Source organism: Falco naumanni, chromosome 1, assembly GCF_017639655.2.
Source record: "Falco naumanni isolate bFalNau1 chromosome 1, bFalNau1.pat, whole genome shotgun sequence".
NCBI classification, from domain to species: Eukaryota; Metazoa; Chordata; class Aves; order Falconiformes; family Falconidae; genus Falco; species Falco naumanni.
This window is the reverse complement of record NC_054054.1, coordinates 86,034,830-86,058,953: the sequence shown is the minus strand read 5'-3', so window position 1 is coordinate 86,058,953 and position 24,124 is coordinate 86,034,830. Positions and strand designations below refer to the sequence as shown.

Genomic DNA, 24,124 nt, shown 5'->3' with positions numbered 1-24,124 from the left:
TAAGCATCTGAACTCCCATACAACAAATGCCATTTCAAGCATCATTTATTATGCTGCCTTTCACAGACTTTTACAGTCCTCAATATGGTTAGCAATTCCAGCTGACTCGTAAAGCGGTTTTAAAATTCATCACTGAAAAGAATGTTTATCTCTGTGTTTTCTCCAGTTTGGGAGTAAAATTAGACTCTTAAAACCTGGGGATGGTGTGTCTTTAATTTTGTTTAGAACAGAAAATAACTGCAATATGAAAGGTTTAATGAGGTTAGAAATCTAAAAGGAAATGGAGTGGGAATAGATTATCAAGAGAAATAAAGCCAACCGCTGGAGAGTACACTAATATTAAATATTAGGTTTCTAAACCAAATATATATAATCCATTTAGGGACTTAATGGTGGTTCTCAGAAGCACATTTATCTACAGCTTATGGTTCAACAACCAATATTATAACTCCATTTGTCATTGTTAGGCGAGGGGAATAGATGTCAGGGAGGCGAGGGTCAGCAGATGAGGAGGAGCTCGGAAGAGACTCAGCTACCGAACGTTACAGACGGCGCTTGGAGGGGAAGGGCTCGCCTGCAAATTTTGGCTCCACACTGAAGATCTGTTGGCTGCCCTGAAAACGTCCCTTTACAAAAATACTCCTTTTTTCGTTTTCCTCATGAAGAACAAAGGCAATGTATTCAAGCAGGGAATTGCCTTAAATTAGGCTTTACACCCATTTTTCATTCAGCAAGATACTTATACCTGTGCCTAACTAAATGTGGGATTACGCACTTGATTAAAATTAGCGACATGCTTAAACTACTTGATGAATTGGGTCATTAGATACCCAAGTCAATATGAGATAAGGAGCTCTGGAAATCAAGACAAATTAAAAACTCAAAAATGGATTTTGGTTCTTAGCTTTTGGCACCTATGTTAACAAATTTACAGTACAGGCAAAGATTAACTAAACCTCTTGATACTAACACCTAAACCGAAACCCCTGCTCTCCTTCCAGCTCTCCTGGGGCATAAGGGCGATGAGATGACCAGCTGTGGGAAAGCTCTGCCTTCTGCAACTCGGCTCATCTTCAAGTAGCCCCTGAAGCTGCATGAAAAACTTCCACCATTAAGAGTTAGAGATTAGTAGGAGATGGAATATTTAGGGAAAAAATGTGGAAAGATGCATGGTTTTTCATACTTCCATTTTAGAAAAAGCCAAGGGAGCCCTGTGTGGAGATACCAGCAACCTGGCAATATGAAGGGAGAGCTGCTGGCTGAACGACAATTCCTCATCACTTTTACCAGGGTTCTCCAGTAAACCCTTCTGTACCACCATAAGAACAGCATGAGATTTATAGGCAGAGCTAAATTTTTTTTATTACACTAAATAGTTGGATAAAACACAGAAATGTCAAATGCACCGATCCTTCCTGAAAAATCCTCTGCAGTGGCCTTTCTCTGAGGACTGTGTGCCAGAAGTCTTGTAGATTTGCACCCGTTCCACCTGCTGGCCAGCCACCAGCCCCCTCACCCTCCCTCCACGTCCTGCCTTGCTCCATCCCATCAATGCAGGGGGCGGCCGATGTTCCGTTTCACACTTGGATCGCTGTGTTATTTTGGTTATTCATTGCATTTTCCCTGTCTTTGCCTTTCTGAGAGGACGCCTGCTGTCAGGGACCCACCACCTCCAAGCGAGTGCTCAGCCTGCCAGCTCCAGGCTTCTGGCTGCAGCCAGCAGCTCGCTGAGGACTCCCAGGCGTGCTGCCTTGCTGTTTGCGCAGGAGGGGAGGGAAGCTGAGCTGGGAGGATGACACAGTAGGAAACAGAAGTGTGCTCCTTCCTCTTGAAAGGCTCCAAATCTGCTCCCTCTCCAGCCCCAAAGCACTTCTCGGGCCAGTTCTTGGTTGACTGAAATCTTGAAATGTCACCAAGAACTGGAGCAAGGCAGTCCAACGTGCTTGTTTGAAGTGGTCAAAATGAAGTAAAACATACTCCACTACAAATTACACTTGGCTGATGCTACTTCCAGCACAAATGCTTTTTGCTATCAATGAAATTTTGAGGAAGCTCAGGGGCTTCAGTTAGCACCATATGTTGGCTATCACTCTACTCCTAGGATGGGTATTAGTAGGTTTTTACTACTAACACCATCAGTAACAGCAAGTGAATTATCTGTAAGAGTCACAAATCCATTCTCTGAGTAGTATGACCGAATTCTTTCACATAATTTGCCTGAGTGACAGAAAAATATGTTGCTAGTGTAAAACAAGTCTGGAGACTTAAAATGCTTTTAATTCTGCAAAAAAATTATATAAATAAATGCAGAGCTTCTTGACTTCAGACAGCTTTGAATCAAGACCTCACTTCAGAAAAGTGATTAATTTTGATGTTTAACTTAAAGTGGAATCAGTTTTGCTGAACAAAACCTGTAAACTGTTTTTTTACAGCAAACACAGGGAAGCAGTTTTTCGACATGACATGTCATTAAAATGTGGAATTCACTACCACAGGATGTTGCAGAGGCCAAAATATAAATGAGTTCAAAAAAAAGATTAGACAAATTCACGGGGGATAAGTCCACCAGTGGCCATTAAACACAATGGTTTAGATACGACTTCTGGCTCAGGAAGTTCCTGAAGTGCTGATTGTCAGAGGCGGGGAGGGTAAGACCGGGGAAAGGTTCACCCTGTACAATCCTGTTTCTTATATTCCTTCCTGAGCATCTCCTGTTGACCACTGATGGAGCAGGGATTTCCATGCTAGACAAACCATCCCCATATGGTAATTCCTCTGATCTACACAACATTTGGATCTGAACAAAGCTCTAAAATTTGTTGCAAAGCAGGGAATTTGGTAGCATGCAGAAACGCTGCTATTTTTTTCACATCTTGAAAAGTTTTCCATGATTCCCAATAAAAACCAAGCTTTACTAATAATTTCAGCAACAAGTTATCTTGCACTTCTTGCCACCCCAACTTGGAAAGGAGATCCAAAGAAGATACTAAATGTAACTGAACAAATTGTTTATTCCTATTGGTATCATGCAGCTGTACTATTATTGGTTTATTCTTTTGATCAAATTCTGGTGAAACAGCCAAACATATTCAGCAGAGTTTCTTGACTCGTATTCCTTTAAGTAATCTAAACAACACTGTGTCCAAATGTCTTGCAAAAGTAGAATTATGACGGCATTTTATGCAGGAGGAGTTTGCTTCAATGGGGTGCAGGCGCACAGAGACATAACTCTGAGGTCTAGCGCTCCTTCTCAGACTTATTTACAGTGCAATTCTTGAGCCTTATGATTGTTGGTGCTTTTCTTGAGGCCCATCTCTAAGTGTAATTCTGTGAGAATCTTGGTGCTCGATGAAACAGAAAATGATAAATTTCTAGCACTGTGAAGCTTAAATATGTGATCTAAATGCATTCCCTCATTCCCCAAAAGCTGGGGTAAGGCACAGAAAAAGACCTCATTTAAAACCCAAGACCTCCCCTTAAAAACAAAGCATTTTCTGACACCCGTGATACTTGACATGGCTCAAATCTAGTCCCGACCACGACACAACCAAGTCCCGAATGGCACGCACCCAGATGTAGCTTAAATTTCACATTCTGTAAGCCCCCAAATAGCACCAGTTCTTCCATCATGTTCTTTAGCCTCCTATCTCAATTACAGCTTTGGAATTAACCTGTATGAATTTGTTGCAAGGCATACTGAAAGTGTCATGAACCAAAATCCTTGGCTAAATGTTAGCCAGAGGCAAGTAATTAATTAAATAGCCTAATTCACAAAAACATCCCGTCTATGTACAAATTTCCACTGGTTTAAAAAACAATTTTGCTAATGTGTGGCAAAACTTACATCAGTTGTTTCAAATTCAATTTGATTTAAGCCTAGTTAAATTTAAATTAAGATCAAGATAAATCGATTTAATCCTGGTTTAAAAAGAAAGATGAATGTCCATGCTGAGTTTTGCATAGTTTAAGCTCAATGATGTAAATCATGTCCTTAGTTACTGACCAGTACAACTGTGAATACAAACAATGCCTAGGTCAGGATTTTTTTTTACTTCTTAGGCCTTATAAAAGTAATTCTTAGAAAATGCTTTTTTTTTTAAAAAAAAAAGTAGGTTTGTGCCTTTCTTGTTAACCTTGTGCTGTACAAAGATCTTGCAAAATATTTTTTTAACAATATGTGTATACACCTACTGAGACTTTATCCACTGCATTTCTAACAGGAGAAACTTCAGCAGCAGAAAGCTAAACAGCCTGAGTAAAAATACTTTGTTCTTTCAAGCTTTTCATCTGAAGATCCTTCAAGGATGTGTAATTTCATGGATTCCGTAAGTCTGCTGGACAATGCACGACTAGATGTCTAGCGGAAAATCACCAAGATTTACAGAACAAACCAACCCCCCAACTTCCTCTGTCAGCCTTTAGCTTGCTTTATAGATCACACAAAAGTACGTAAGCCTCTTTTTTCCCTTTTAAAGCTACCATCTATACACAACACAAACATTTGTTTCTTTCAGTTTCTGTTAGTCATAAATTTTGCAAAATTAAAGAAAAGGCATGAGCAGGACCTGAGTACTGAAGCCAGTTTGAAGCCAGGTGTCAACATGAATGCTAACACAGCAACCAGTTCCACACCATCAGCATATTTTTAAAGTAGATCTAAATTATTTTTCAGTGCCATTTTATTCAATTTGTTGTATCAAATGTAGTTTTTTTCAGGTAAGATACCAGCAGCCATTTGGTATTTGAACATCCCCTTAATTTCAAGCATAGCTATGCTATGGTACGCTAATGCAGTCCTAGCCATTTCGATTTTTATCGTCTTTCCCTAATTTGTCTTTTAGTCCCAAGAAAAGTCCGTAAGTGATGGCACTGACATTTCTTCTCATCCCTGTCAGTTGGCAACAGATGGGAAACTGTGGGAAGTTGCCTACCCTGGGCTCAAAAGCAGCTGAAATCACTGTGATGACCCCAGCAAGATACACAGCAGCAGTGGTCCCCACTCCCAAACTTTCCCCTCTGCTCTACATTTTTTTCTTATCCCCTCATGGCATACTTTTCTCCTACTTATCTGGAGGCGATGGGAAGGCAGGAAGAGGGTTCTTTGGTGATTTTTTTAGGAAGGGTTTTGTTTCCAACCTATGGCAGCTTCTATTAGGAGGGAAACAAAGAGAATGAGCAGATCCTGTTGTGGTGACGTAAAGCCTAAGAGATATTTCAGGGTCACCAGCTATCTTATGTAGACAACATCTGGGAAAACCATCCAGCAGCAATATGCATACCAGCCCCAGGAAATACTGGTACACATAGAAAAAAAATAGAGTATATCCTGGGTTTTATATATATATAAAACAAAAAAAAAAAAAGGGGGGTCCTTTTTTGTCCAGAAGAAAAAAGTGACATATCCACAAACAGCAGCGGAGACTTGCCGGCGCAGGCAGTGATAGATGAGGACTTTTGCTCACTCTCAGATGCATGGAAGAGAATAGTTTTTTGTGTTAAGAGTTCATTACAGCTTCAGCCCTCCTACTGCACTGTTTCCTCTGAAATCAGGGGCAAGATTAAATCTGTTGTAGCGGAGTGCTCCATAATGGCTCTGACAGACGTTGTTTTTCCTCGGCCTCACATCTGGGAGTTAACCAGTGGAGCACTTGAAACCAACCAGGTCAGCTCTTTAGTTGAGTTTCGTGTCTAATCAGCCAGGAAGGCTGAGGCCTCAGGTCACACATGGAAATCACTAGAGCTATTTAAGTCGCCAGAGGTTATTAATAAATCTCCCACTATTTCCTTAAGTAAATAATTGGAGGCCCATCTTTCAAACAAGTTATGTCTGGCCATGTTATGGTACCAATTTTATCCTTCCTTTTTTCCCCTCACCAAGCAGGAAGAACAAATCTCTGGTGACAACAATGGCAAAACTGTGAATTATAAACATCCATGTGTCTCTCATTTGAATGCCTCCTCGAGTTTCCTTGACAGCTGGGGGAGAGAGAGGCTCTCAGTCTCTCCACCAGAGCCCGAGCCACCGAAACCGCTCTTGCACCAGCAGAGGCTCTGGGGAAGCCACCGGGCGCTGAGTGCCCCCGCTCCCCCCGCCGGCACTGTGAGGCAGCCGGGTTCAGGTCCTTCTGGGCTGTAGGAAACGGGGGAAAGCCCGGCTGTGAAACGCGGCCGGAGACGGGGCTCAGGGGGCTCCGGAATGGAAGGGAAGCGCTGCGGGACGGACGGGGTTTGCGGCGCCGCATCCCCCCCTCGGGTCACGCACAGGCACGGGGCTTAACCGAGCCCAGGGGGCTGCACCCAGGCCTGACACACGCAGGTCTGGAGAGACCCGCAGCCGCTTGTCCCAAGGGCAGATTCACTCGGAGCCACAGATCCCCAGCCCCAGTGTCCCAGAGACCCCGCTCCCTCCCGCACACATTACTCCGCCAGCTCCAGAAGCAACAGACCGCTTTGCTCTCACTGTCGTTGCACGGAGGTAGATACGCATGTGCTTACAGGTGGGCAAGTGAACACCAGCCTGGCCGCTGCCCATCGCCAAAGCTGCATCGCAGCAGGGACCCTCTGCGGGTGCAGCCTGCAGGGGAAGGCAGAGTAAGCACCCAGAGGGTCCTCACTGCCCCGCTGCAGGGCCCTACCTGGCAGCAGGGTGTTTCACACCCCTCCTGCTCACCCCGACTCAGACAAACTCAAGGCGAGATGGCTTCTGCCTGCCCCTCCTGCCCCTGCATGTGCCAAGCCACCGCTCCAAGCTCCTTGCTGCTCTCAGAGATATTTATGGCAGCTGTGATAACCCCAACGCATCTTCTAGCTGCCAGATCACTTCCACTGCCACACTGAGTTATGAGTTGCCTTTGAACTTCTTTCAAGATGAGGCAGCCTCTTGGACATGAGGAATACAGAATGGGTGCTTCAAATGAAGCAAGTCTATGTGCAAACACGTGTCTTGTGTGTGTATGCGTACACAGGTATATTCCTTTACAACAAATAATCTCAAGTTTGCCTTGAAACAAAGAACACTAGTTCCATCCTTCAAATTATACTGGCAAAACAGCAGGTTAATAACCATTATAACCTTCACACATATAGAAGTATTTTTAATTTGCAATAAAGACCCTTTTATTTTGCATTTTTCAGAAAATGAAGGATCTGCTCCCTCTCTTGACAACACACTGTCTTTTAGAACACACTTGTGATCTACAAAATTTTCGTACTTCAGTCACCTCACCCTTGCAAAGATTAATGCCTTGAACCTAAACCCCCAGTCTTTCAGAGGGAGGATTCCTTTTGTGATGATTGCTTTGCGGCATTTCTAACAGGGGCTATCAACTTTGTTAACTATAACTTTAGGTCTGAATCTCCCAACGGAAAGCAAATTTGAGCTGTAGCTACATACTGCTTCAGCCACGCAGTCCTTCTAGCAGGCGATACTGAAGTACACTGCTCCCATGCCTGCAAACGGGTGGAGGAAAATGCAGTCCTCCCTCTTCGGGGCGTGCTCAGGGTGCAGGAGAGGCGTGCCATGGCTGGACCCCGGGAATCCCACGGCAGGCTGACAGACACCTCAGGCCACTGGCAGCGAAGCTTTGTTCAAAAAGTGACATATTGAGCCTGTGTGTGTGTGAACATGTGGGTGGGGGAGGATGGGGAGAGGTGGAGGTAGTGCAGCTCGCTGGCACCCGGGCTGTCGCCCAGGCATCACTGATGTGGGCGCTGGAGGGAGTTGCTTGCCAATCCTTCTGGCAGAAGAAAAATTGCTACAGATGGCAACTGCCAGCAGGGAACAAACAGCAAAAACAGAGGAATTCATGACAGAAATTATGGAGAGAAAGAGAAAAAAGCATTTCCAATGTACTTGTTTCATCTTTTCAGTTAAAGGAAAACCTGTTATCAAGAGCCCAAATGAACAGCTCCACTAAAGCGGAGGGTGGAAACCACCGTAGGGCCATCACACTCAGTGGAGCTCCTTCAATTAAAAACCTACCGCGCAGTATGCTTACACAGACAGAACACGCACGCATCATATGCATATCTGCTTGTAAAGATTTGGGTGCACTAAATGAGTGACATTATTTATGCACATACATATCTTTGTGGTTGTGGCTCAAGAACTAGGCTGAAGACAAGCAGAATCTGTGAAATTTGCATATCTTTCTTTTCTGCATGACAGAAGGTGCCAGATGAAGATATCTGCTGTCCTATCCACTTAAGAGAGCAAAAGTAGGGATCAGGAAAGGAAAAAAAAAAATAGAAAAAAAAATGCAGCAAGCAGGAACACTTAAAATGAGCTACTATGTCTGGTCACTCAATCCTTTAAGCCCTGCCAACACTTTTCTGTGATTAGTTAGTAAATCTGACAAGGCCTGCGTTTGTTCACAGTTTATTGACAGAACTGTATTGATAAAGCAATATCCAAGCCTGGGGAAAGAAAGCCCACAATCTCATTTTACTTTCTCAAGTCTTTATTGCACAAAGGTGTTTTTCCTGGATTAATTCATTTTCCTGAAACTGAAGTTTGAATTTTCTGAGAGTGCAGCTCTTATATCATTGCTTAATAATTATTTATCGACTGGGGAGACATTAAACACGGGAGAGGAAAAACATGTCACACACATTTATTTGTGCAGACTTCTGACCTGATGATGCAGTGACATTTGTTTGGAGTTCATGAGAGACAGGACAACAGTAGCTGTGGGGGTTATAATTTTTCCATCCCCCAGAGATACCCTGTGCTTTCCTGTTCCCTGTGCCCCCGCTCATCCCAAGCTTCTTCCTAGAACCCGCCTCCACCTCCCTTGGAGATTTGTGTTGCGGCCATCGCGTCCTGGATGAGACTGCTGATGGGGTCCCTCGAGGACCCATTAGTGCCGCTCATAAACCAGCCAGATGGGGTTTGCCTTGACCGAGCTGCAGTGGGTTGGCTCTGGAGGGGAACACGGAGCTCCCACCCTGCGCAGAGGGAATGACTACGTTTTCAAAGATTAGGAGCACTGTGATATGACAAAGTAGGAAGGGACAGGATTAAAAACAGAAACGATTTCATGTCAAAACCACATACATTACTGAAGCCTAATTGCAGCATTTCACATCCAGTTGAATTTTACAAGCCTGATTAATCCAGAGTGCCAATAAAGAAGAGGCAGCATGGGATTGTTCAGTCATTTCAACCCAAAATGAGGGGAAATGGGTTCAGTAACCACCTCTGGATACAGACACCAGTAGAGAGCAAGCAGTGGTGCAACAGCTTTGCGAGATTGGAGAAGGCACCAAACGCTTATTTCTTCGTGTTCCTGCTTGAGATTGCAGTTTAAAGAGATCTAACAACCGCTGTTGAAGCTGGCAGTTGACAGAAATTGTTGAAAAAAAACTATTTGTTGGTGTTTCATTTACTGTTTCTTTCTTTTTTTCTGTGGGTAGTGGAAATTGGCAGATATAAGCCAGTGAAGATGTGGAACATCACCACCAAAACACAGAATGATAGGGAAAATTCCTTTATCATTTAAGTTAAACCATCATCGGATATCAATGAATCATATCACAAAAGACTATCTAGGCTTCCCTGGCATTACAAATCCTGAGAGTCCTCTGGGCTCTTCTGCAGTTGCTATTGATTATGACTTTAAAACCAAAAAAAGTCCTCCTTGCTAACAATACAAAAAATCACTTGTTCTAAACACAAAATAAAGCATTTTTCAAAAACGGGCTGAAAAAAGGTACACACATATCTTCAAAGGCTATTTTCACTGCTGTAGGCATGCACATATTAAGTCTTCTAAAATTTATGAAGGAAAGAATAAGTGGGAGAAATTATAACCAGCTGAAAAATAGGCTGTGTTAGGAAGAAGCTAATAAAGTATATATACTTCAAGGGTGACATGTTTATTACTAATAATCTATAACAACATTGCCCCTTTACTATGCAATACTTATCAAAAAGAAAATAAAATTATTTTGCCTGAGGTCCAAGCCTCAGGTTCACGTGGCTGCACTCCTCACCTGGCAGAGTGCACCACAACAACTCCAGCTTATTCACCAGCGTTGTAGGAAGAAGGGACGTAGTAAGAACTTACAGCCGTATTATCCCAGGGTTACGCAACTCCAGTTTGATGGTGAAACTGGAGAAAGGAGCCACCTCTAAGTGTGCATTCACAGCAACGATTTGAGGTGTTCCCAGGGAGAGCTGTGATGTGGCAGAGCTCAGCACAGCTCTCACTCCCCAGGTCTTGTGTCCCGGGGAAGGTAGACTCCCTTCTGCCTGGTGGCTGAGAACTGCTGACACCGTCCAAGGAGAAGCCCAGCTCAACGTCTTTCAGGAGCGTGGTCGCAGCATGCTGGAGACATGACTCAGCCATGTAAGTTCTTACGAGTTTCCTTATTAATACAACGCTGGTGAGATGCCACAGCTGTTGCTTTAGACAAGTGGGGTTGCAGTCTCACAATTCTCATTTTGACTGTGAACAAAGAGCCTGTCCCACTGTGGTCAGGATCTGGGGATGACTTATTGTTAGAGCTGGATGTTGGAAATTATTGCTGTGGCAACACTTTGTTCTGCATCGAATGCCATTTCATAACATAATCATCTCAACCCCACCACAAACATGGACGATGCTCCATTTAGAAGAGCTTTTAACAGTTTGTCAAATGATGTTTTACAACTGAGTTACCTCCAGTCTAGTCTGCTGTTGGGTTGGACAGAAGGAAAGAGAAAGAAAGGAAAATGAACCTCGTATGTAAACAGTACGTAGCAGCACAGCAGCACTAAAATCAGTGCAGGTCTTCTCCACTGCAGCCATTTCCGAACAATACAAATCAGAATCTCCTCACTACCAGCTTTTCAAAATCCCTCCAGATTCAGAACTGACAGACAGTCTTTTCCTGAAGGAATTCACCATTATGGTGCAAGACTCGATATCCTTGGTTTTTAGAAAGTTTTGAGAATGAAGATTCCTGCAAGTGGGAAATCTGGTTTCATTGAAGACTTGCCATATGGCTCTGGACACAGATCTCAGAATCACAATTTCTAAGAAAAAAGTAGGCACAGTATTTCTGTGTCCCTGAATTTCTGGATATGCCTCTTGCAACCTCTCTGGCCCAACTTCCAGGGGAGCCGAGCATTTGCAAAGCCTCCTGCGGTCACAGCAGTATTGAGTGTCCAACACTTTTTGCAGTGGGTATTTCAGAGGACAGGTCTTGAAAATCTGTCTCTGTACCTCACTTGCATCGTCTGTTTCATGGCAAAGCTCATATAGGTCACATCAGAGATATGAGATTTACTATGTTATTAATACCTAAGAAACACTTTGCAACTGCAGGTTGGAAGAAGCTCTGTGCTTTGAAAATTTTTAACTCCTAAATACTGCCATGCTTCCACTGCTTCCAGCAGAAGCAAAACCATCCCACAGATGATGACCTACTCTACAGTCATAAATCTCTCCTCTAACCTGTCCTGTAAGTACAGTTTGGTGGACAACTAAGGTGGGATGTTTATTTGAAGCGCACACATGATGGGAATAAGAGAAGATGAAAAGAAGAACAGGACAGTTTAGGCTCTGTTGGTCTTACCCGTACTTATGTTCAGGCCACCCAATGCTGTTCCAGCTGCACAGGAGAATGTAACACAAGTACAAAATACCATTTTTGTTATATATTATCTCACAGGGCCACAGTAGGTATGAATGACCTTTAGTTTAAGTGAGAACCAGGCTTTGCATGCAAAAGAGCTGTCTGTTTGACTGTGAGAGCTATTAGGGTCTGGAATGACTTCCTAAGGGGGGGCGAAGAAGCTGTCATTCAGTACACTTAAAGCGGAATTGGACGAGAACTGGAAAATACATTTAAATAGAAAATGCTATCTTGTCAGCAGGATGGATGAAGTGACCTTACAGACGTTCTCCAACTCTAATTTCTATGAACACCTGCAGCTTAGACCTTGTGTATGCGGGGAAGGGTCTACCAAGGAAGCCTCTGCTGAAGATGGAGACCCAGCTTCTGCTGACCAGAGAAAACTAGATCCTTAAAAATGAACAAGCTGAACCAATGACAGGATTTCTTGTGGATAAAATTGTATCTATGCTGGTGTTTGGTTCTTCATTTTTATTTATTTTAGATCCCGGTCTTTCTGTACATGCTTTGTTGACAGAGCTATGAGCAGTTTAACCTCCAAATAAGCTGCAGCTACACACCAGACCAGACAGTCATGGGCAACACACACAGGCTGCTGCAAACCACATCTGATCACGAAACGTGCCTGGTCACTGTCATTATACGCACAACTACAAGCTCTGCTTATAACAATAAATATTCACTAATCGCTAACATGATTACTCAAAATGCCAGGAGGAGGAGGGCTGCGGAGGGGAGAAACGTGCCCCTTTTATTTTCACATTTCTCTGAAGCCATGACATATCTATGCAAAACACATTTTCCTACCACATGTGTTGATCTAGAACTAAGCAGGAGATGGATGCTGAAGAGAGCCATTTTCATCATCCCTGGAGAGATTTGTAAAACAAGAGAGAGGGTTTTTTATTCCCCTGTCTCTGAAAGAGGCATTGGCTCCTTTCCACTTCCAATTTCACCATGGCTGCACACGACTAAACATCCATTTTGACACTAATGCGGAGTAGTGCTCTCTAGTAGGTTGGGTCAGCCAGCTCTCCTGCCTGACTGGTCAAGTGATTGTAAAATCATTAATGGTATATTTTACACCCCGCATTTCTTAAAAAAACATAATTACTAGGGAAATTATTCTTCTTTTACTCCAGGATTTTTCTTCTCTTCTTTTTTTACTTTTTCTTCCCCCCCCCAAGACACATGTGCTTACTCTCTCATAACAGTCAAAATGAGGTCAGAAACTTGAACATATGTGGCTGTGTGTGCTTTCTCCTCCAACCAGAAATGACAAAGCAGAGTTTGGCAAGGCAATAAAGGAATGGCCACAAATCAGCCAGGATTATCTGACTTCCTTTAAGAAAGCCATAAATTGTTTACAGCAGCATTGGTCTTTAATGGCAGAATGGGGGGTGATGGAGGGGAAAGCTTTAATCTAACAATTTCAACACATTGCCAAAGTCCTTTCCTGTAGTTTACAATAAAAGAACCTCCAAAGCATCTAACTTATGTTGGCTGGACTTTTTTATTTTCAGGGAAAAGCTCCTTCCCATGCTCCTTTCTTCAATACAGAAATAGACTGCAGTGTAATGAGGTTAAGTTTTAAAGCATTAAGCATTTGACAAGAATGCTTGCAAAGATTTTAGCACCAGAAAACCTCTAGAGAAACTGGACAGAGCCTGGGATAATACACAGCAGACTCCTCCAGGCTTTAATGCACTGGGAATTGGAAGTGCATTAGGATTTTGGCTGCAGCTGGGCTTTTTACGGCCACTGGATTCTCGGCACCACTGCCACTAATCATACATAGGTGAGGGGACATGGAGACAGGCACTTTGCTGTGACTGCTACTCACTGTACACTGCAAAAGAGTTCCAAACAGGAAAAGGTGACAGTTAAAAAACCCAAAACTCTGGAAAGAGAGCCAATCTGCACAATTCATATACATGAATTTCCAACACTGAACCCTCCTTCCCCTTCCAGTGCAATTCTACATTCAAAATTGTTTGCTTTTATCCTTTTGTTCTTGCTTATCCTAGAGGGCAATTGTGAAATTCAGAGCCATCACTGGAATTCGGACAACGAACATTTGCAAAGTTTGAGGGCACCCATGGCCAGATTTTGAGATAGGGTCTATGTCTCCTGTGTTTCTTTGTATATTTTGCCCTTCAGAGCCATTTCCCAGATGGCACTGTAAGTGCAACATGTATCTAACACAAACAACCCAATTACTACCTCCACTGCCTGGGATGGAAATCCCCAAAATCCTTTCCTGCAGCTCCTCTGAATGTTGGGATCATCCCTGGTGCTGCATGGTACTTCCTTGATCACACACCCCTTTTGGAAAATGCATTTCTACTGCAGGAATGATGTAAATAAATACAGCACAGCTCACATGGTTTGAAGAGTTTGTTAACAGAAAATATCCATTCCAGACTACTGGCTTCTGAGAACTGGAATGTTTCCAAATCTATTTATCTCATCACTTTACAGCAGCTCTTTCCTCCCTCCTCTTGATATTTCAGAAGTTTATTTGCCTCCCATTATAAAAATAAATACAAGTGCTCTCCCTCCCCAATGCCCAAACAGTAATTACTTACAATGATTATTATTTATGTTGTGGCAGTGCCTTGAAGCCCCAGACATAGGCTGGGACCTGATACGGTTGTATGTTTGTAAACCCTCCCCTATATGCTATTTAACAGCATATTGCTCAAAAGTGAGTAAAAGCAAATTCTTCAAGTATCACAAAGATGACTGTCAGCAAAGTTTTCCCAAAGCTTTGGATAAAAATCCCAAGAAGCTGAGCGGTTCCCCACACTGCAAACTCTAGCTCTGTCAAGAGTTGGTCATCTTAGTTGAACTTGTTGTTTGCTTGGCTGAAAACAAACTCGTGAGGCTGAAGTACAGTAAGGCAAATGTACAGTGTTTCAAGGGCAAGAGGGAAACCATTCCTTTCTTGAAAAGCTTTTCTTTAATAATTAAGGCTGAAAAATTACTTGTATTTTCCCATGCACTGATGAGAAAGTTAGAGGAAGGAAGGAAACACAGGAAGATCTGAACAGCACAGAAGCATAGGATGAAGTACTTTTATGGATAATTGCCATGTAACTCTCTGTTTTGTTTCTGGTGCCTAGATATCATTGAGTAAAACTAATTAGAAATGCAATAGATAAATGTACTCAGAATTCTTCACATCCTCTGAGTGGTTCCAATACCACCCATCAGGGACTCTGCATTTGCCGGGTAGGCAAATGATTTTCTCATAAAAGGCTGGACGACTCTTATCATGGCTCATTTTCTCCTTTAACCTATACTATTACTGCTCCTCCTCCTACAAAATGAAATATAACACCTGTCAGTGTTGTAATGATTCTTTTAACTATAGATGCAAGTAAAAAGCAAAACACCCCCCCCACCACCCCAAACCCTCAGCACAGAAGGCAAGATGAGCACAGCTAGTTAGCTGTGTCTCTAATTAACGCATTTTGCGTTTCCTGCCAGGTGTGGTCCCCATTTCTCACTCACTGGTTTCCCTCCCCAACAATTTATTCTTCAAAAGCAGAAGCAAGCAATGGAAAGAAAACCTGCAAAATACAAATAATGGAGCAAAATCAGTGGTGTTTTTTTTTTCTTGCTGCTCAAGAACTTTAAAGACATTTGGGGAAAAAAAAACAACAAAAAACCCCAACCAAAACAAAAACCTTTCCACTAAGTAATTGAGTCTGCACTCTTGTATCAGACATTCAATGCTAATTTGGAGTCCTGTCTTATCACATTACAGACAAACACAAGGCCCCTTACATCAAGTGCAACAAAATAGCTACACTCGGCATTATTAATGAAGTAGATGGATTAATTTCCTATTTATGAGAAGCTAACCAACTGGCTAGCTTGCTGACAGCACTATTAATGATCCTTAATGCCCCACAGGCGGTAATGGGTCCCGCTGGGAGATCTAGGAGCACTGCAATTTGTATTGAGGATTTAGACATAACAAAAAAAAAAAAAATGCCCTCCTGGGAGCAGGCAGTTGATCAGCGGGCGCCCCAGCGGAACACAGCAGACAAATAATAAATGACAGCCTTGTGATTAAATCAAACCTTCTACTTTAAGTGTTAAAGTGTCTGACTGTCACTAACAATCTAGTGGTTGTTAAAGCCTCCCGGGGCCTCCAGGAACAGACGCAGTGAGCTGGAAGGTAAAAGGGGGGGCAAGCGGCAGTGGCAGCAGCAGGAGCCTTGCTGTCTTGAGAAGGGAAAAGCTGCATTAAGGCAGGGATTTAGACAACCACTGAACTCCGTCTCTGCTTTCTGAGGTACCACAGACCCAGGGCACAAGACCCCAAAAGTCTACACAAGCCTTAAAATCAAGATTTGACTTGGGAATGAAACGGCCTGAAGCTTCCCTAATCCCAGCTCTCCAGCCCTGAAAATGTGCTTACAGGGGACTTCACAGCCCAGGGTGAGCGGGGCTTCCCTGACGTAAGGTCATGGCTTGGGTAAACAAATGGTCTTGCCTGCTGCTATCTAGGAATTTCAGTTTCCATTCATATGTCTGTGCATTCAGGACTGAAACCAGAGGGCTGTGTTTCTAGATTCAAAAGGGTCAGGTCGAGGTGTGAACAGAAGTCCTGGATGCAACATGGATTCCATTCACTTTGTCTTCTTGACAAATACAGCAATACACGCTCTGTCTTCCTTATATTTCGTTTCCTTGCTGTCCTAGACCGATCACATCCTGGGGCTGGGTGACACCTTGGAGGAATCCCAATGCTTTCCCTTCTGGAGATCAGTGTTAAGAGACAGAGATGAAACGACAAGTAGGTGAGATGAAAATAAGCACTCAAACTGTCCCTGCCCGTCACCCTCTATCAAAACACCAAAGCAAGAGCAGAGGCTTGATGAGTTAAGGGGGCACGAGGCTGACATTTTGTCTGATTGGGGAAATCATCTCCCTGCTCTTAGTCTCCATCCTCTCTCCATGCCATGACCAAGTGTACACTTCTGTCTTCTTGGGTCTTCTCCCACCCTATTTTAAAAGCCCAGTGCTACATATAGTTAAGGTCAATAATGTGAACATTTCAGACCAGGTTAATCTATCTTTAAAGAAATGTTTAGAAAATCAAGGAGAGTTGGATGTCGCGTACTAGCCATCAGCAGTAATAAAAATACATTCTCGTAATCCAACTCAGGTAGCATCAAATTCACTCAAGTGTCTCTCAAATGATGCCCAGACCCACCATTCGGAGGATGATGAACCGCTGTATCTTGCAGAACAAACCAATACTATTAAACTTGCTGGTCAGATTTCTATACATGAGGACTATACGTATCATTTGCAGATGTTCTTAAAAAAAAAAAAGCCAACAGATACACAGCCCAGTAGGGTAGGTATACATTTCTAAGGTCACATGCAAAATTTTACAGTAAAAACCAAACAAACAGAAAAGGGCTGAAAGCCTTTTCAAAGAATATTTCTTACAGTGACAAATATCAGTGAAAAGAGAAAGCCATAAGGAGAAGAGTTTCAATGTATCCTGTATTTTTGTTAAAAGCAAAAAGAAAACAAATATTAGCCCCAGTTACATACTCACGAGTTAATTGCTGGATATTGACTTTCAGAGATTATATACAACTATCACAATGAAATTCAACTTCACCTTTCTCTTCAAGTCTCACAGAGTTATATCAATACAAAATCAGCACCCATGAAATCAGAATTCATACTGGGCACATACCTAATTTGGGCAGTATGTACCCTAAACACATTATATCTACACATACTTAAATCAAAATATCTTATTTCAGTACGCTGATAAAATTGTTCAGAGCAGCATCTTTCAGCTACTGGCCAGCACCCGTTTGCGACACCCAGAGCCTGTCTGGCAGAGCCTGTACATGACACTTGCACTCGAATGAAAGCTCTCTGCTTGTCTTCGGCAGTGTAAGTGCAGTACTTTTTATTTTGAAAGGATGCTACTTGCCACTGTAACACCCATTCAAGCTGTATCTCAGTCCTATTATACTGATGAGAAAGCTAAGAAGGGCACGAGTAATTTGTCTGAAGCTACAGAGGGAGTCAATGGGGGGAAAGGAGATGGGAACTTGGAGCTCTTCCCCTTCCTCTGCTCAGGCCACTTGCTGGTAATAACATGGCAGTGCCTGAACGAGACCCCCAGGAACACCAACACAAACAAGACACATGGTAACGCTGTTCCCCATTCTACCCTCCCACAAGTCGTAAAGAGTGCAGGTTTCAAAGGAGGAAACCTGAAAAATCAAGACTAGCAAAAAAAGAAAAGGAACTTGCACAAGGATTCCCACGCAAGTCCATAGTGCAGGAGTCCCAGTGCAGCGCCCTATCCATGCTGCTTTTCAGGGAAATCTTCAGATCTAATAAAAATTTTGAAGGAAAACCTACTGAAGCCAGTGGGAATCTTTCTGCTGACTTGTCAGGTCTGGACTAGACTCGGCATATCCTCCCCCGGGCTACAGTAACAATGGGCAGCTGTTCCCAGCCTGGCCCCGCAGTGCTCGGAGCTGGGATCCAGCAGGATCCCTTCTCCTCAGGCACAGTGCTGGGAAACGCACTGCAGACCGCAGTTTGCTCCAGCCAATGCTCTCCAAGAAGACAACCCACCCCGTGACAGGAAAAAACACTCCCGTGTTTGCACAGCAAATCCACTGCCTACATGTACCTCTTCATACCCCATGTTCTCTTCCCTGCCAAGGTACTTACAGAAACACGGAAGGTCCTTCCATCTTCTTCCTCCTCATCTGCTATTCCCATAATCCAGAAAAAAGAACATTTTCCTTCTAGATGCTTTGTAAAACCTACATGGAAGGCTTATGGCTCCCCTGAACTGTAGCTATTAGGTTTCACAGGCACTGCAAGGTGGTCCCTCTACCAGGACACGACACAGAGGGGCCACGCAGCACATCCTGCACCCCACACAGGAGCCCCCAATACAGTGCTTAGCTGTGACCTGCAGGAGTCCATGCGAGGCAGCTGGAATTTTGTCTGGTTTTTATACAGACGCCCTGAGACCACCTCTATAACCGATCACTGGTGTGAGATGATACCTGCTCTACTGTCTGGCAAGAAACTGTCATGCAATTTATGGCACGATCATACCTTGGTACTGCAGCCTGGGAAGACAGCCATAAATAATCATCTCGGCTCATATCTATCAATTTATTCTATTACCAATCCATGTGTGCTTTCTGGCAGAATTAGTCTTTTCTCTTTTTAATCATACCACTTAACAACCAGCTTAACCCACTGGAAAACAGAGAAGCCAATTTGGATTTTCTTCCCCTTATGTGAGCTTCAGTAAAGAACATTTAACGGAAAAAAATACAGTGTATGATGGGGAGCTATGGTGCACACTGGCTGCCAAGAAGGTAGCATCTACAGAACCACACTTATTTACCTATCTCTCAGTTCATACAAGCTGTTCTATTATAGCCTCCGGGTAAGGAAGCATCGATTTTTAACCATCACAAGCTAAAGAACAACCGATCTGACAAAACGTCAGTGTGGAATAGAGCCCTCCTGATGCTGGCAAGGCAATGCACTGCCCTTGCCCTCGGGCAGGAGCTTCAGTCCAAAGTATGAGAGATGTGCCCAGAGGCATCTGAGGGCAAGGGGAGGCTGCTGAAGCCCCCCATCAGATCGCTATCAGGGTTTAAATGTAGGGGCAGCAAACAGGGGCGGTAATTTCTACACTTCCCTGGCTCCATGTCAGATACCACCTGAATTAATGTCATGGCCCAATGAGCACGGGTAAGGCCAGGCAGGATCAGAGCAGTGAGGAGGTCTCTGGGATACAGCATGTCTGTAGAAGCACTGGCGAGCAACAGCCTCTGCCTGTAGTGAGAACCCAAATTTTGGGTAAGGGTCGAGTGCACATCAGCTTTACAAGACTATTAAGGAGCTCCAGTTTGCTTTGGCTGGTGATGCATCACCCATGATCTTTAGTCAAGTGGATCACAAGAGGTGGAGCTGCACATACGGCAGAAGACAATTAAGTCACTATATACAGAAAAAATGCTCTTCATCAGGTACCTTCCTCCCATTCATCACACAAAGAGTTAAGACACACTGCTAATTTCTTAGCCTGTCCTCTCCTGTCTTCCTAGTACTGGCATAAAATCGGATCCTGAACCTTGTTTGCTTGATCACACTTCCCCTCCTCCAACCTGTCCTCACCCCCTGCACCTCCCCACCACTTTGCCCCCACCGTCCTCACTCGGGTGGGGAAGGCAAAAAATAATAGTGACAGCCCCCACGGGAAAGCCAAGAGGCCCTTGTAAAGAGCACCATGAAAATGAACGCGCCTGCTCACTCATCACATTTCACATTCGTTCTGCCACTCGCTGTCAAATTAAAACGTGGCCAACAACTCATTTCTCCTGCTCTCACAGTTACAAATTAGTCCATTAAGCTGTCTGCAGCAAGCCTTTTTTCCTCTTCCCAGTAATGGCCTCCGAGAATTCCTTCATAATCGCCAAGTCCTCCTGGGATGCCCACCGAAAGCAGATGGAGAAGCTCCCGGGTAATACAAGGCACTTTTTAATGACACAACATGCTGTGGGTTTTTTTTTTCTTTTATTTTTTTATGTCCCTCTTCTCCCTTCATCATCTTTCCCCCTTCCCTGCTTTCTTCCATCAGGATGATTAGGAATTAAAAAAAATAAATAAAAGAGAAGTGGGGATGGAGCGGCACGGATGCTTCTGTGCAGAGGCAGCTACAGGAAGGGGTGGAGGGAATCAGCTTCAACTCCCTAATTAAAACCTCCTAATTGAATTATCGTTATTGAAAAATTAGATCTTCCATTGGAAGCTTAGAGATCTGGGAAGACAGACGATCAGGTCCTCCTGTAGATGACTAATCTGTTTCATTTATCGTGTCTCTCCCTCCCCAGGCAGAGGCTGCACAGATGACAACCATCTCTTCTGTGGGCCAGACCTGTCGCAGAGCGAATCGCTCCTGACAGAACAAGTTGCTTAATGCAGAATCCCCTCTCTTCAGGGAGGTTTTGGAGAGCCAAAAGGACTTGAGTGTTATTAGCAAGTAAAGGGCTAGTATCAGCTGGGAGTTGTCTTTATTTATTTAAAAGAGCATCTTATAAAGTGAGGCTGTTAACGCAGTCTGTTCATGCAGGTGGTACGGGGAAGGGGCTGCTGACCTCAGCATTGGTGAGGGCACTGTAACTCCACAAAGCCGCTGTGTATAGAAACATGGCATTTAAAATAAGGCAAACATTTTCTGTACGTTGATGACGCACAGAAAAAAATGATACCGACTAAATACAGCCAGCTGGAATCCACACTGCACTTTAAATAATAGCAACTACAGAAAAATCCTTCCTGTCCATCTGTTAACCCAAAGACTTAGTCCTGGAGATGCTGCTTGAGAGCAGTACTGCTCATCCACAGCCCATGCAGCAGGTGATGATCCTGGCAAGCACCTGGATGGGAGCATGGCTGTGCCAAGCTGGAACCTGTTCTGCACTGGCGGGGGCTCCCCTTCCCAGCACGGGGCTCAGCAGCCCACCACCCCGACTGCAGCCACCGGCACAGCTCTGAGGGGCATCACCTTCCAGCCACCATCCTGCACTCAGGAGGCTGGCTAGGAGGACACTTCGCTTTATACGGTGCAAAAAGAAAAACCACCTGTTGGAAAACTACGAGCAGACTCGGTCCCTCCTTTCCAGGTTACGGACCCAAACTGAGTTCAATCCCTACATCCCATTTGATGCTTGCTTGGTGGTCAAAGGAGGAAGAGGCTGAATCTGCCCCATATGGAGCATTCACCTCACAGAATCACAGCCCAGTTTTTCTGGAAACCTCTGGAGACAAAGGCAAGATGAGTGGTATCTGGGAAGATCCCATACTTGTTCAAAGCGAGGAGGAAAAGCTCTTCCCAGTGGAAACTGCTGGAGTCATACGTGTTGGCAATTCTTGCTTCCAACAAACCGCCAAAGGGCAGAAAACCCAAATCAATCTCTGTCCATTTGTCTTCCTCCCTCTCTCCCCACCGAATCAGAAAATCCGTTTCAAAACAGTTAGGAAGAAAACTCAATTTAATAAATACAGCGTGCATTCCTTTAATTTGCTCGCTGACTTTGCAGTGGGGTGACTCCTATTGCCAAGTCTCCTTAGTGACTGCATGGATTAATATTTCTTGCATGTGAAAGTCAAGATTTCTTATCACATTGCAGAATTCCAGGAGCTGCGCCTTTAAGGAAACATTTTGCAGTAAAATTACAAGATTCGGTGACACGACAGTAGTCCCTCTTCAGCCTCCTCCCACATCAAATAAAATTCAGTGACTCGGCTGCCACCCTGCCACTCTCCTCCCAGCTCTGCTGTGAGTGACAGGCATGCTGTGCTCACACCATCCTGGGGAACAGCCGAAGTATTCATGGATCTTATTGCTAGACAGGCTGTGATAAGGCTGTTTTCATGGCTACACACCCCACAGACAGGCAGAAAGAGAAACAAGAAAGTGGCAACGGAAGGGTAGAGTCCTCTCAACACCTCCAAGGAGATGCCGTGTGCTGGAGGGTGAGAGGAGCTTTTTCATGGGGAGGAGCTGTGTTATGAATGTATATATTCCGAGCTGGGGAGGGCAAGGAATAAACCAGTTTCCTGGAAATGAAGAAAAATCGTCTGTCTTTGCAAAGTCTGAGGCCAGCTGGGAAGACAGAGGTGTGATTCAACTTTTTGTTTAAAGAAAACTCAGTCCAAGTGGCAGAAATGTCCAAAAAATCCCACAACCAGCCCCAGCCCCAAACCCCTAAGTCCTGTACTGGGAGAAGGAAAAACCCAACTTTCTCTAAACACAGACGAGTCAATGTGAATAAAAAATGTCCTTCATATGTTGCAAATTATTACTTCAGGAAGAAAACAGGCAGGTTTTCTTTCAAGAGTAATATACAAATATTCCCACTGGCAGAACAAAAATGGGGAGGAAGACCTCAAGTAGATCACTGCACCCTTGGATTTTGTTTCCACTATCGGCTCATTTATCCTTTCACAACATAAAGACTTCCTGATTGCATTACATTTATAGCAAACATGAGACAACCTCCCTAGGCTTTTTCACACCGTTCTTTTCTGTTCTTTACAATAAATTCTGCAAAAGGAAGGAAGAAACCTTTTCTCTTCCCTATTTACACGTGTGCTTTAGACAAAGATAACAACTAGAAGAAATCACCTAGTAGCTAGAAATGCCATAGTGCTTAGTAGAAGGTGAGGGAAATAGGTACGCATAGGCTTGGACATAACCAGAAGAGTGTCCATCCATGCAGGCTTTGATTTTGGTTCAAATAATTAGCTAAGGAAGGCTTGGCCAGTATTGAAACAAACTGAATGGCATTTGCAAGTAGGTCTGCTAACTTTTCTCTATTTCTGTTGCACTGTTGTCCTACAATATAATGAGAAGGGACGTGCTATTGGAAATGCTAGTTCAAATAAAAAGAAACCTAAATCATTAACACTTGGGTTATACAGATGCTCTTTTTAATGTACCTTCCATATTCAAAACTGCACATAACATCAAAGTTAATCAGCTGAAGCCCCACTCACTTACTGCAGGAGTCAACACCTCTGCCTGGGCCAGGCAAGAAAGATGTCGGTTTAGCCGTTTGTGACCGCAATCTAACTTGCATACAGCTCTACAGCAATTGTGCACACCGATCTATCTGCATACACATTTTTTTTTTAACTGGCTCACTGTTCTGTTTAAAGTATCTTGAAATAACCTTGAACCTACAGCACAAATGCAATGTACACGCACAGATACAAATGCGTGCGCGAGTTCAGTGTTACCATCATAAAAATATTACAGTGTAGTAACGCTTCAGTTAAGCATCAAAACTCCATAGCTTATAATTTTACTTCACTACTTGGGGCAATTTCTGAGAAATACTTTGGTATTTTTAACAGCACATATACGAGACACCATATATACCACTGCTGGCCGCTGGTTTCCATAAATCTTTCAAAACTAATATTTATATTCCCATGAAGGAGTGCTGGCTGCTTATTTTCCATCTCCGTAAAAGTGGTCAGATCAATAGTTCTGTGTATGTTACTTGGAAACATGTCACAGCAGCCTCTAAAACCTCTTTTTCCTTTGTCTGAGATCGATTTCTGTAATATGCAAATATTAAGAAAAAGGAAGCTTTAAGTTTCCTCTTAGGATCCTTTGTGAATCCTTCAGAATCCAGACAACCACTACGACGGAAAATTAAAACCCTGCCAGCAGTTTACCGTCTCCCCTGAGCGCCAGCCGTGCTGTGATCCTAACACTTTGCTCCTAGCTATGAAATTCTGAAATTTGCATATTCTTCACTTCAGGATTGTTTCGGCTAAAAGGTAAAGCACTGCGGAGCTGCCTGCCCGCAAAACCAACCTGCTCCTCGGATAGCCTTGCTCCCCCAGAAGATTACTAGAGGGGAGGAGGAGGATGATGATGAGGAGGATTTCCACTGCTCTGCTATGC

The 24,124-nt window shown here is 43.7% G+C and overlaps 1 protein-coding gene across 18 annotated transcripts in view; it reads right to left on the bottom strand.

The window, feature by feature from the left end:
* FBRSL1 (fibrosin like 1) overlaps nucleotides 1-24,124 on the bottom strand; it is a 547,437-nt gene that overhangs the window by 124,048 nt on the left and 399,265 nt on the right. The gene's annotated exons all lie outside the window — the stretch shown is intronic.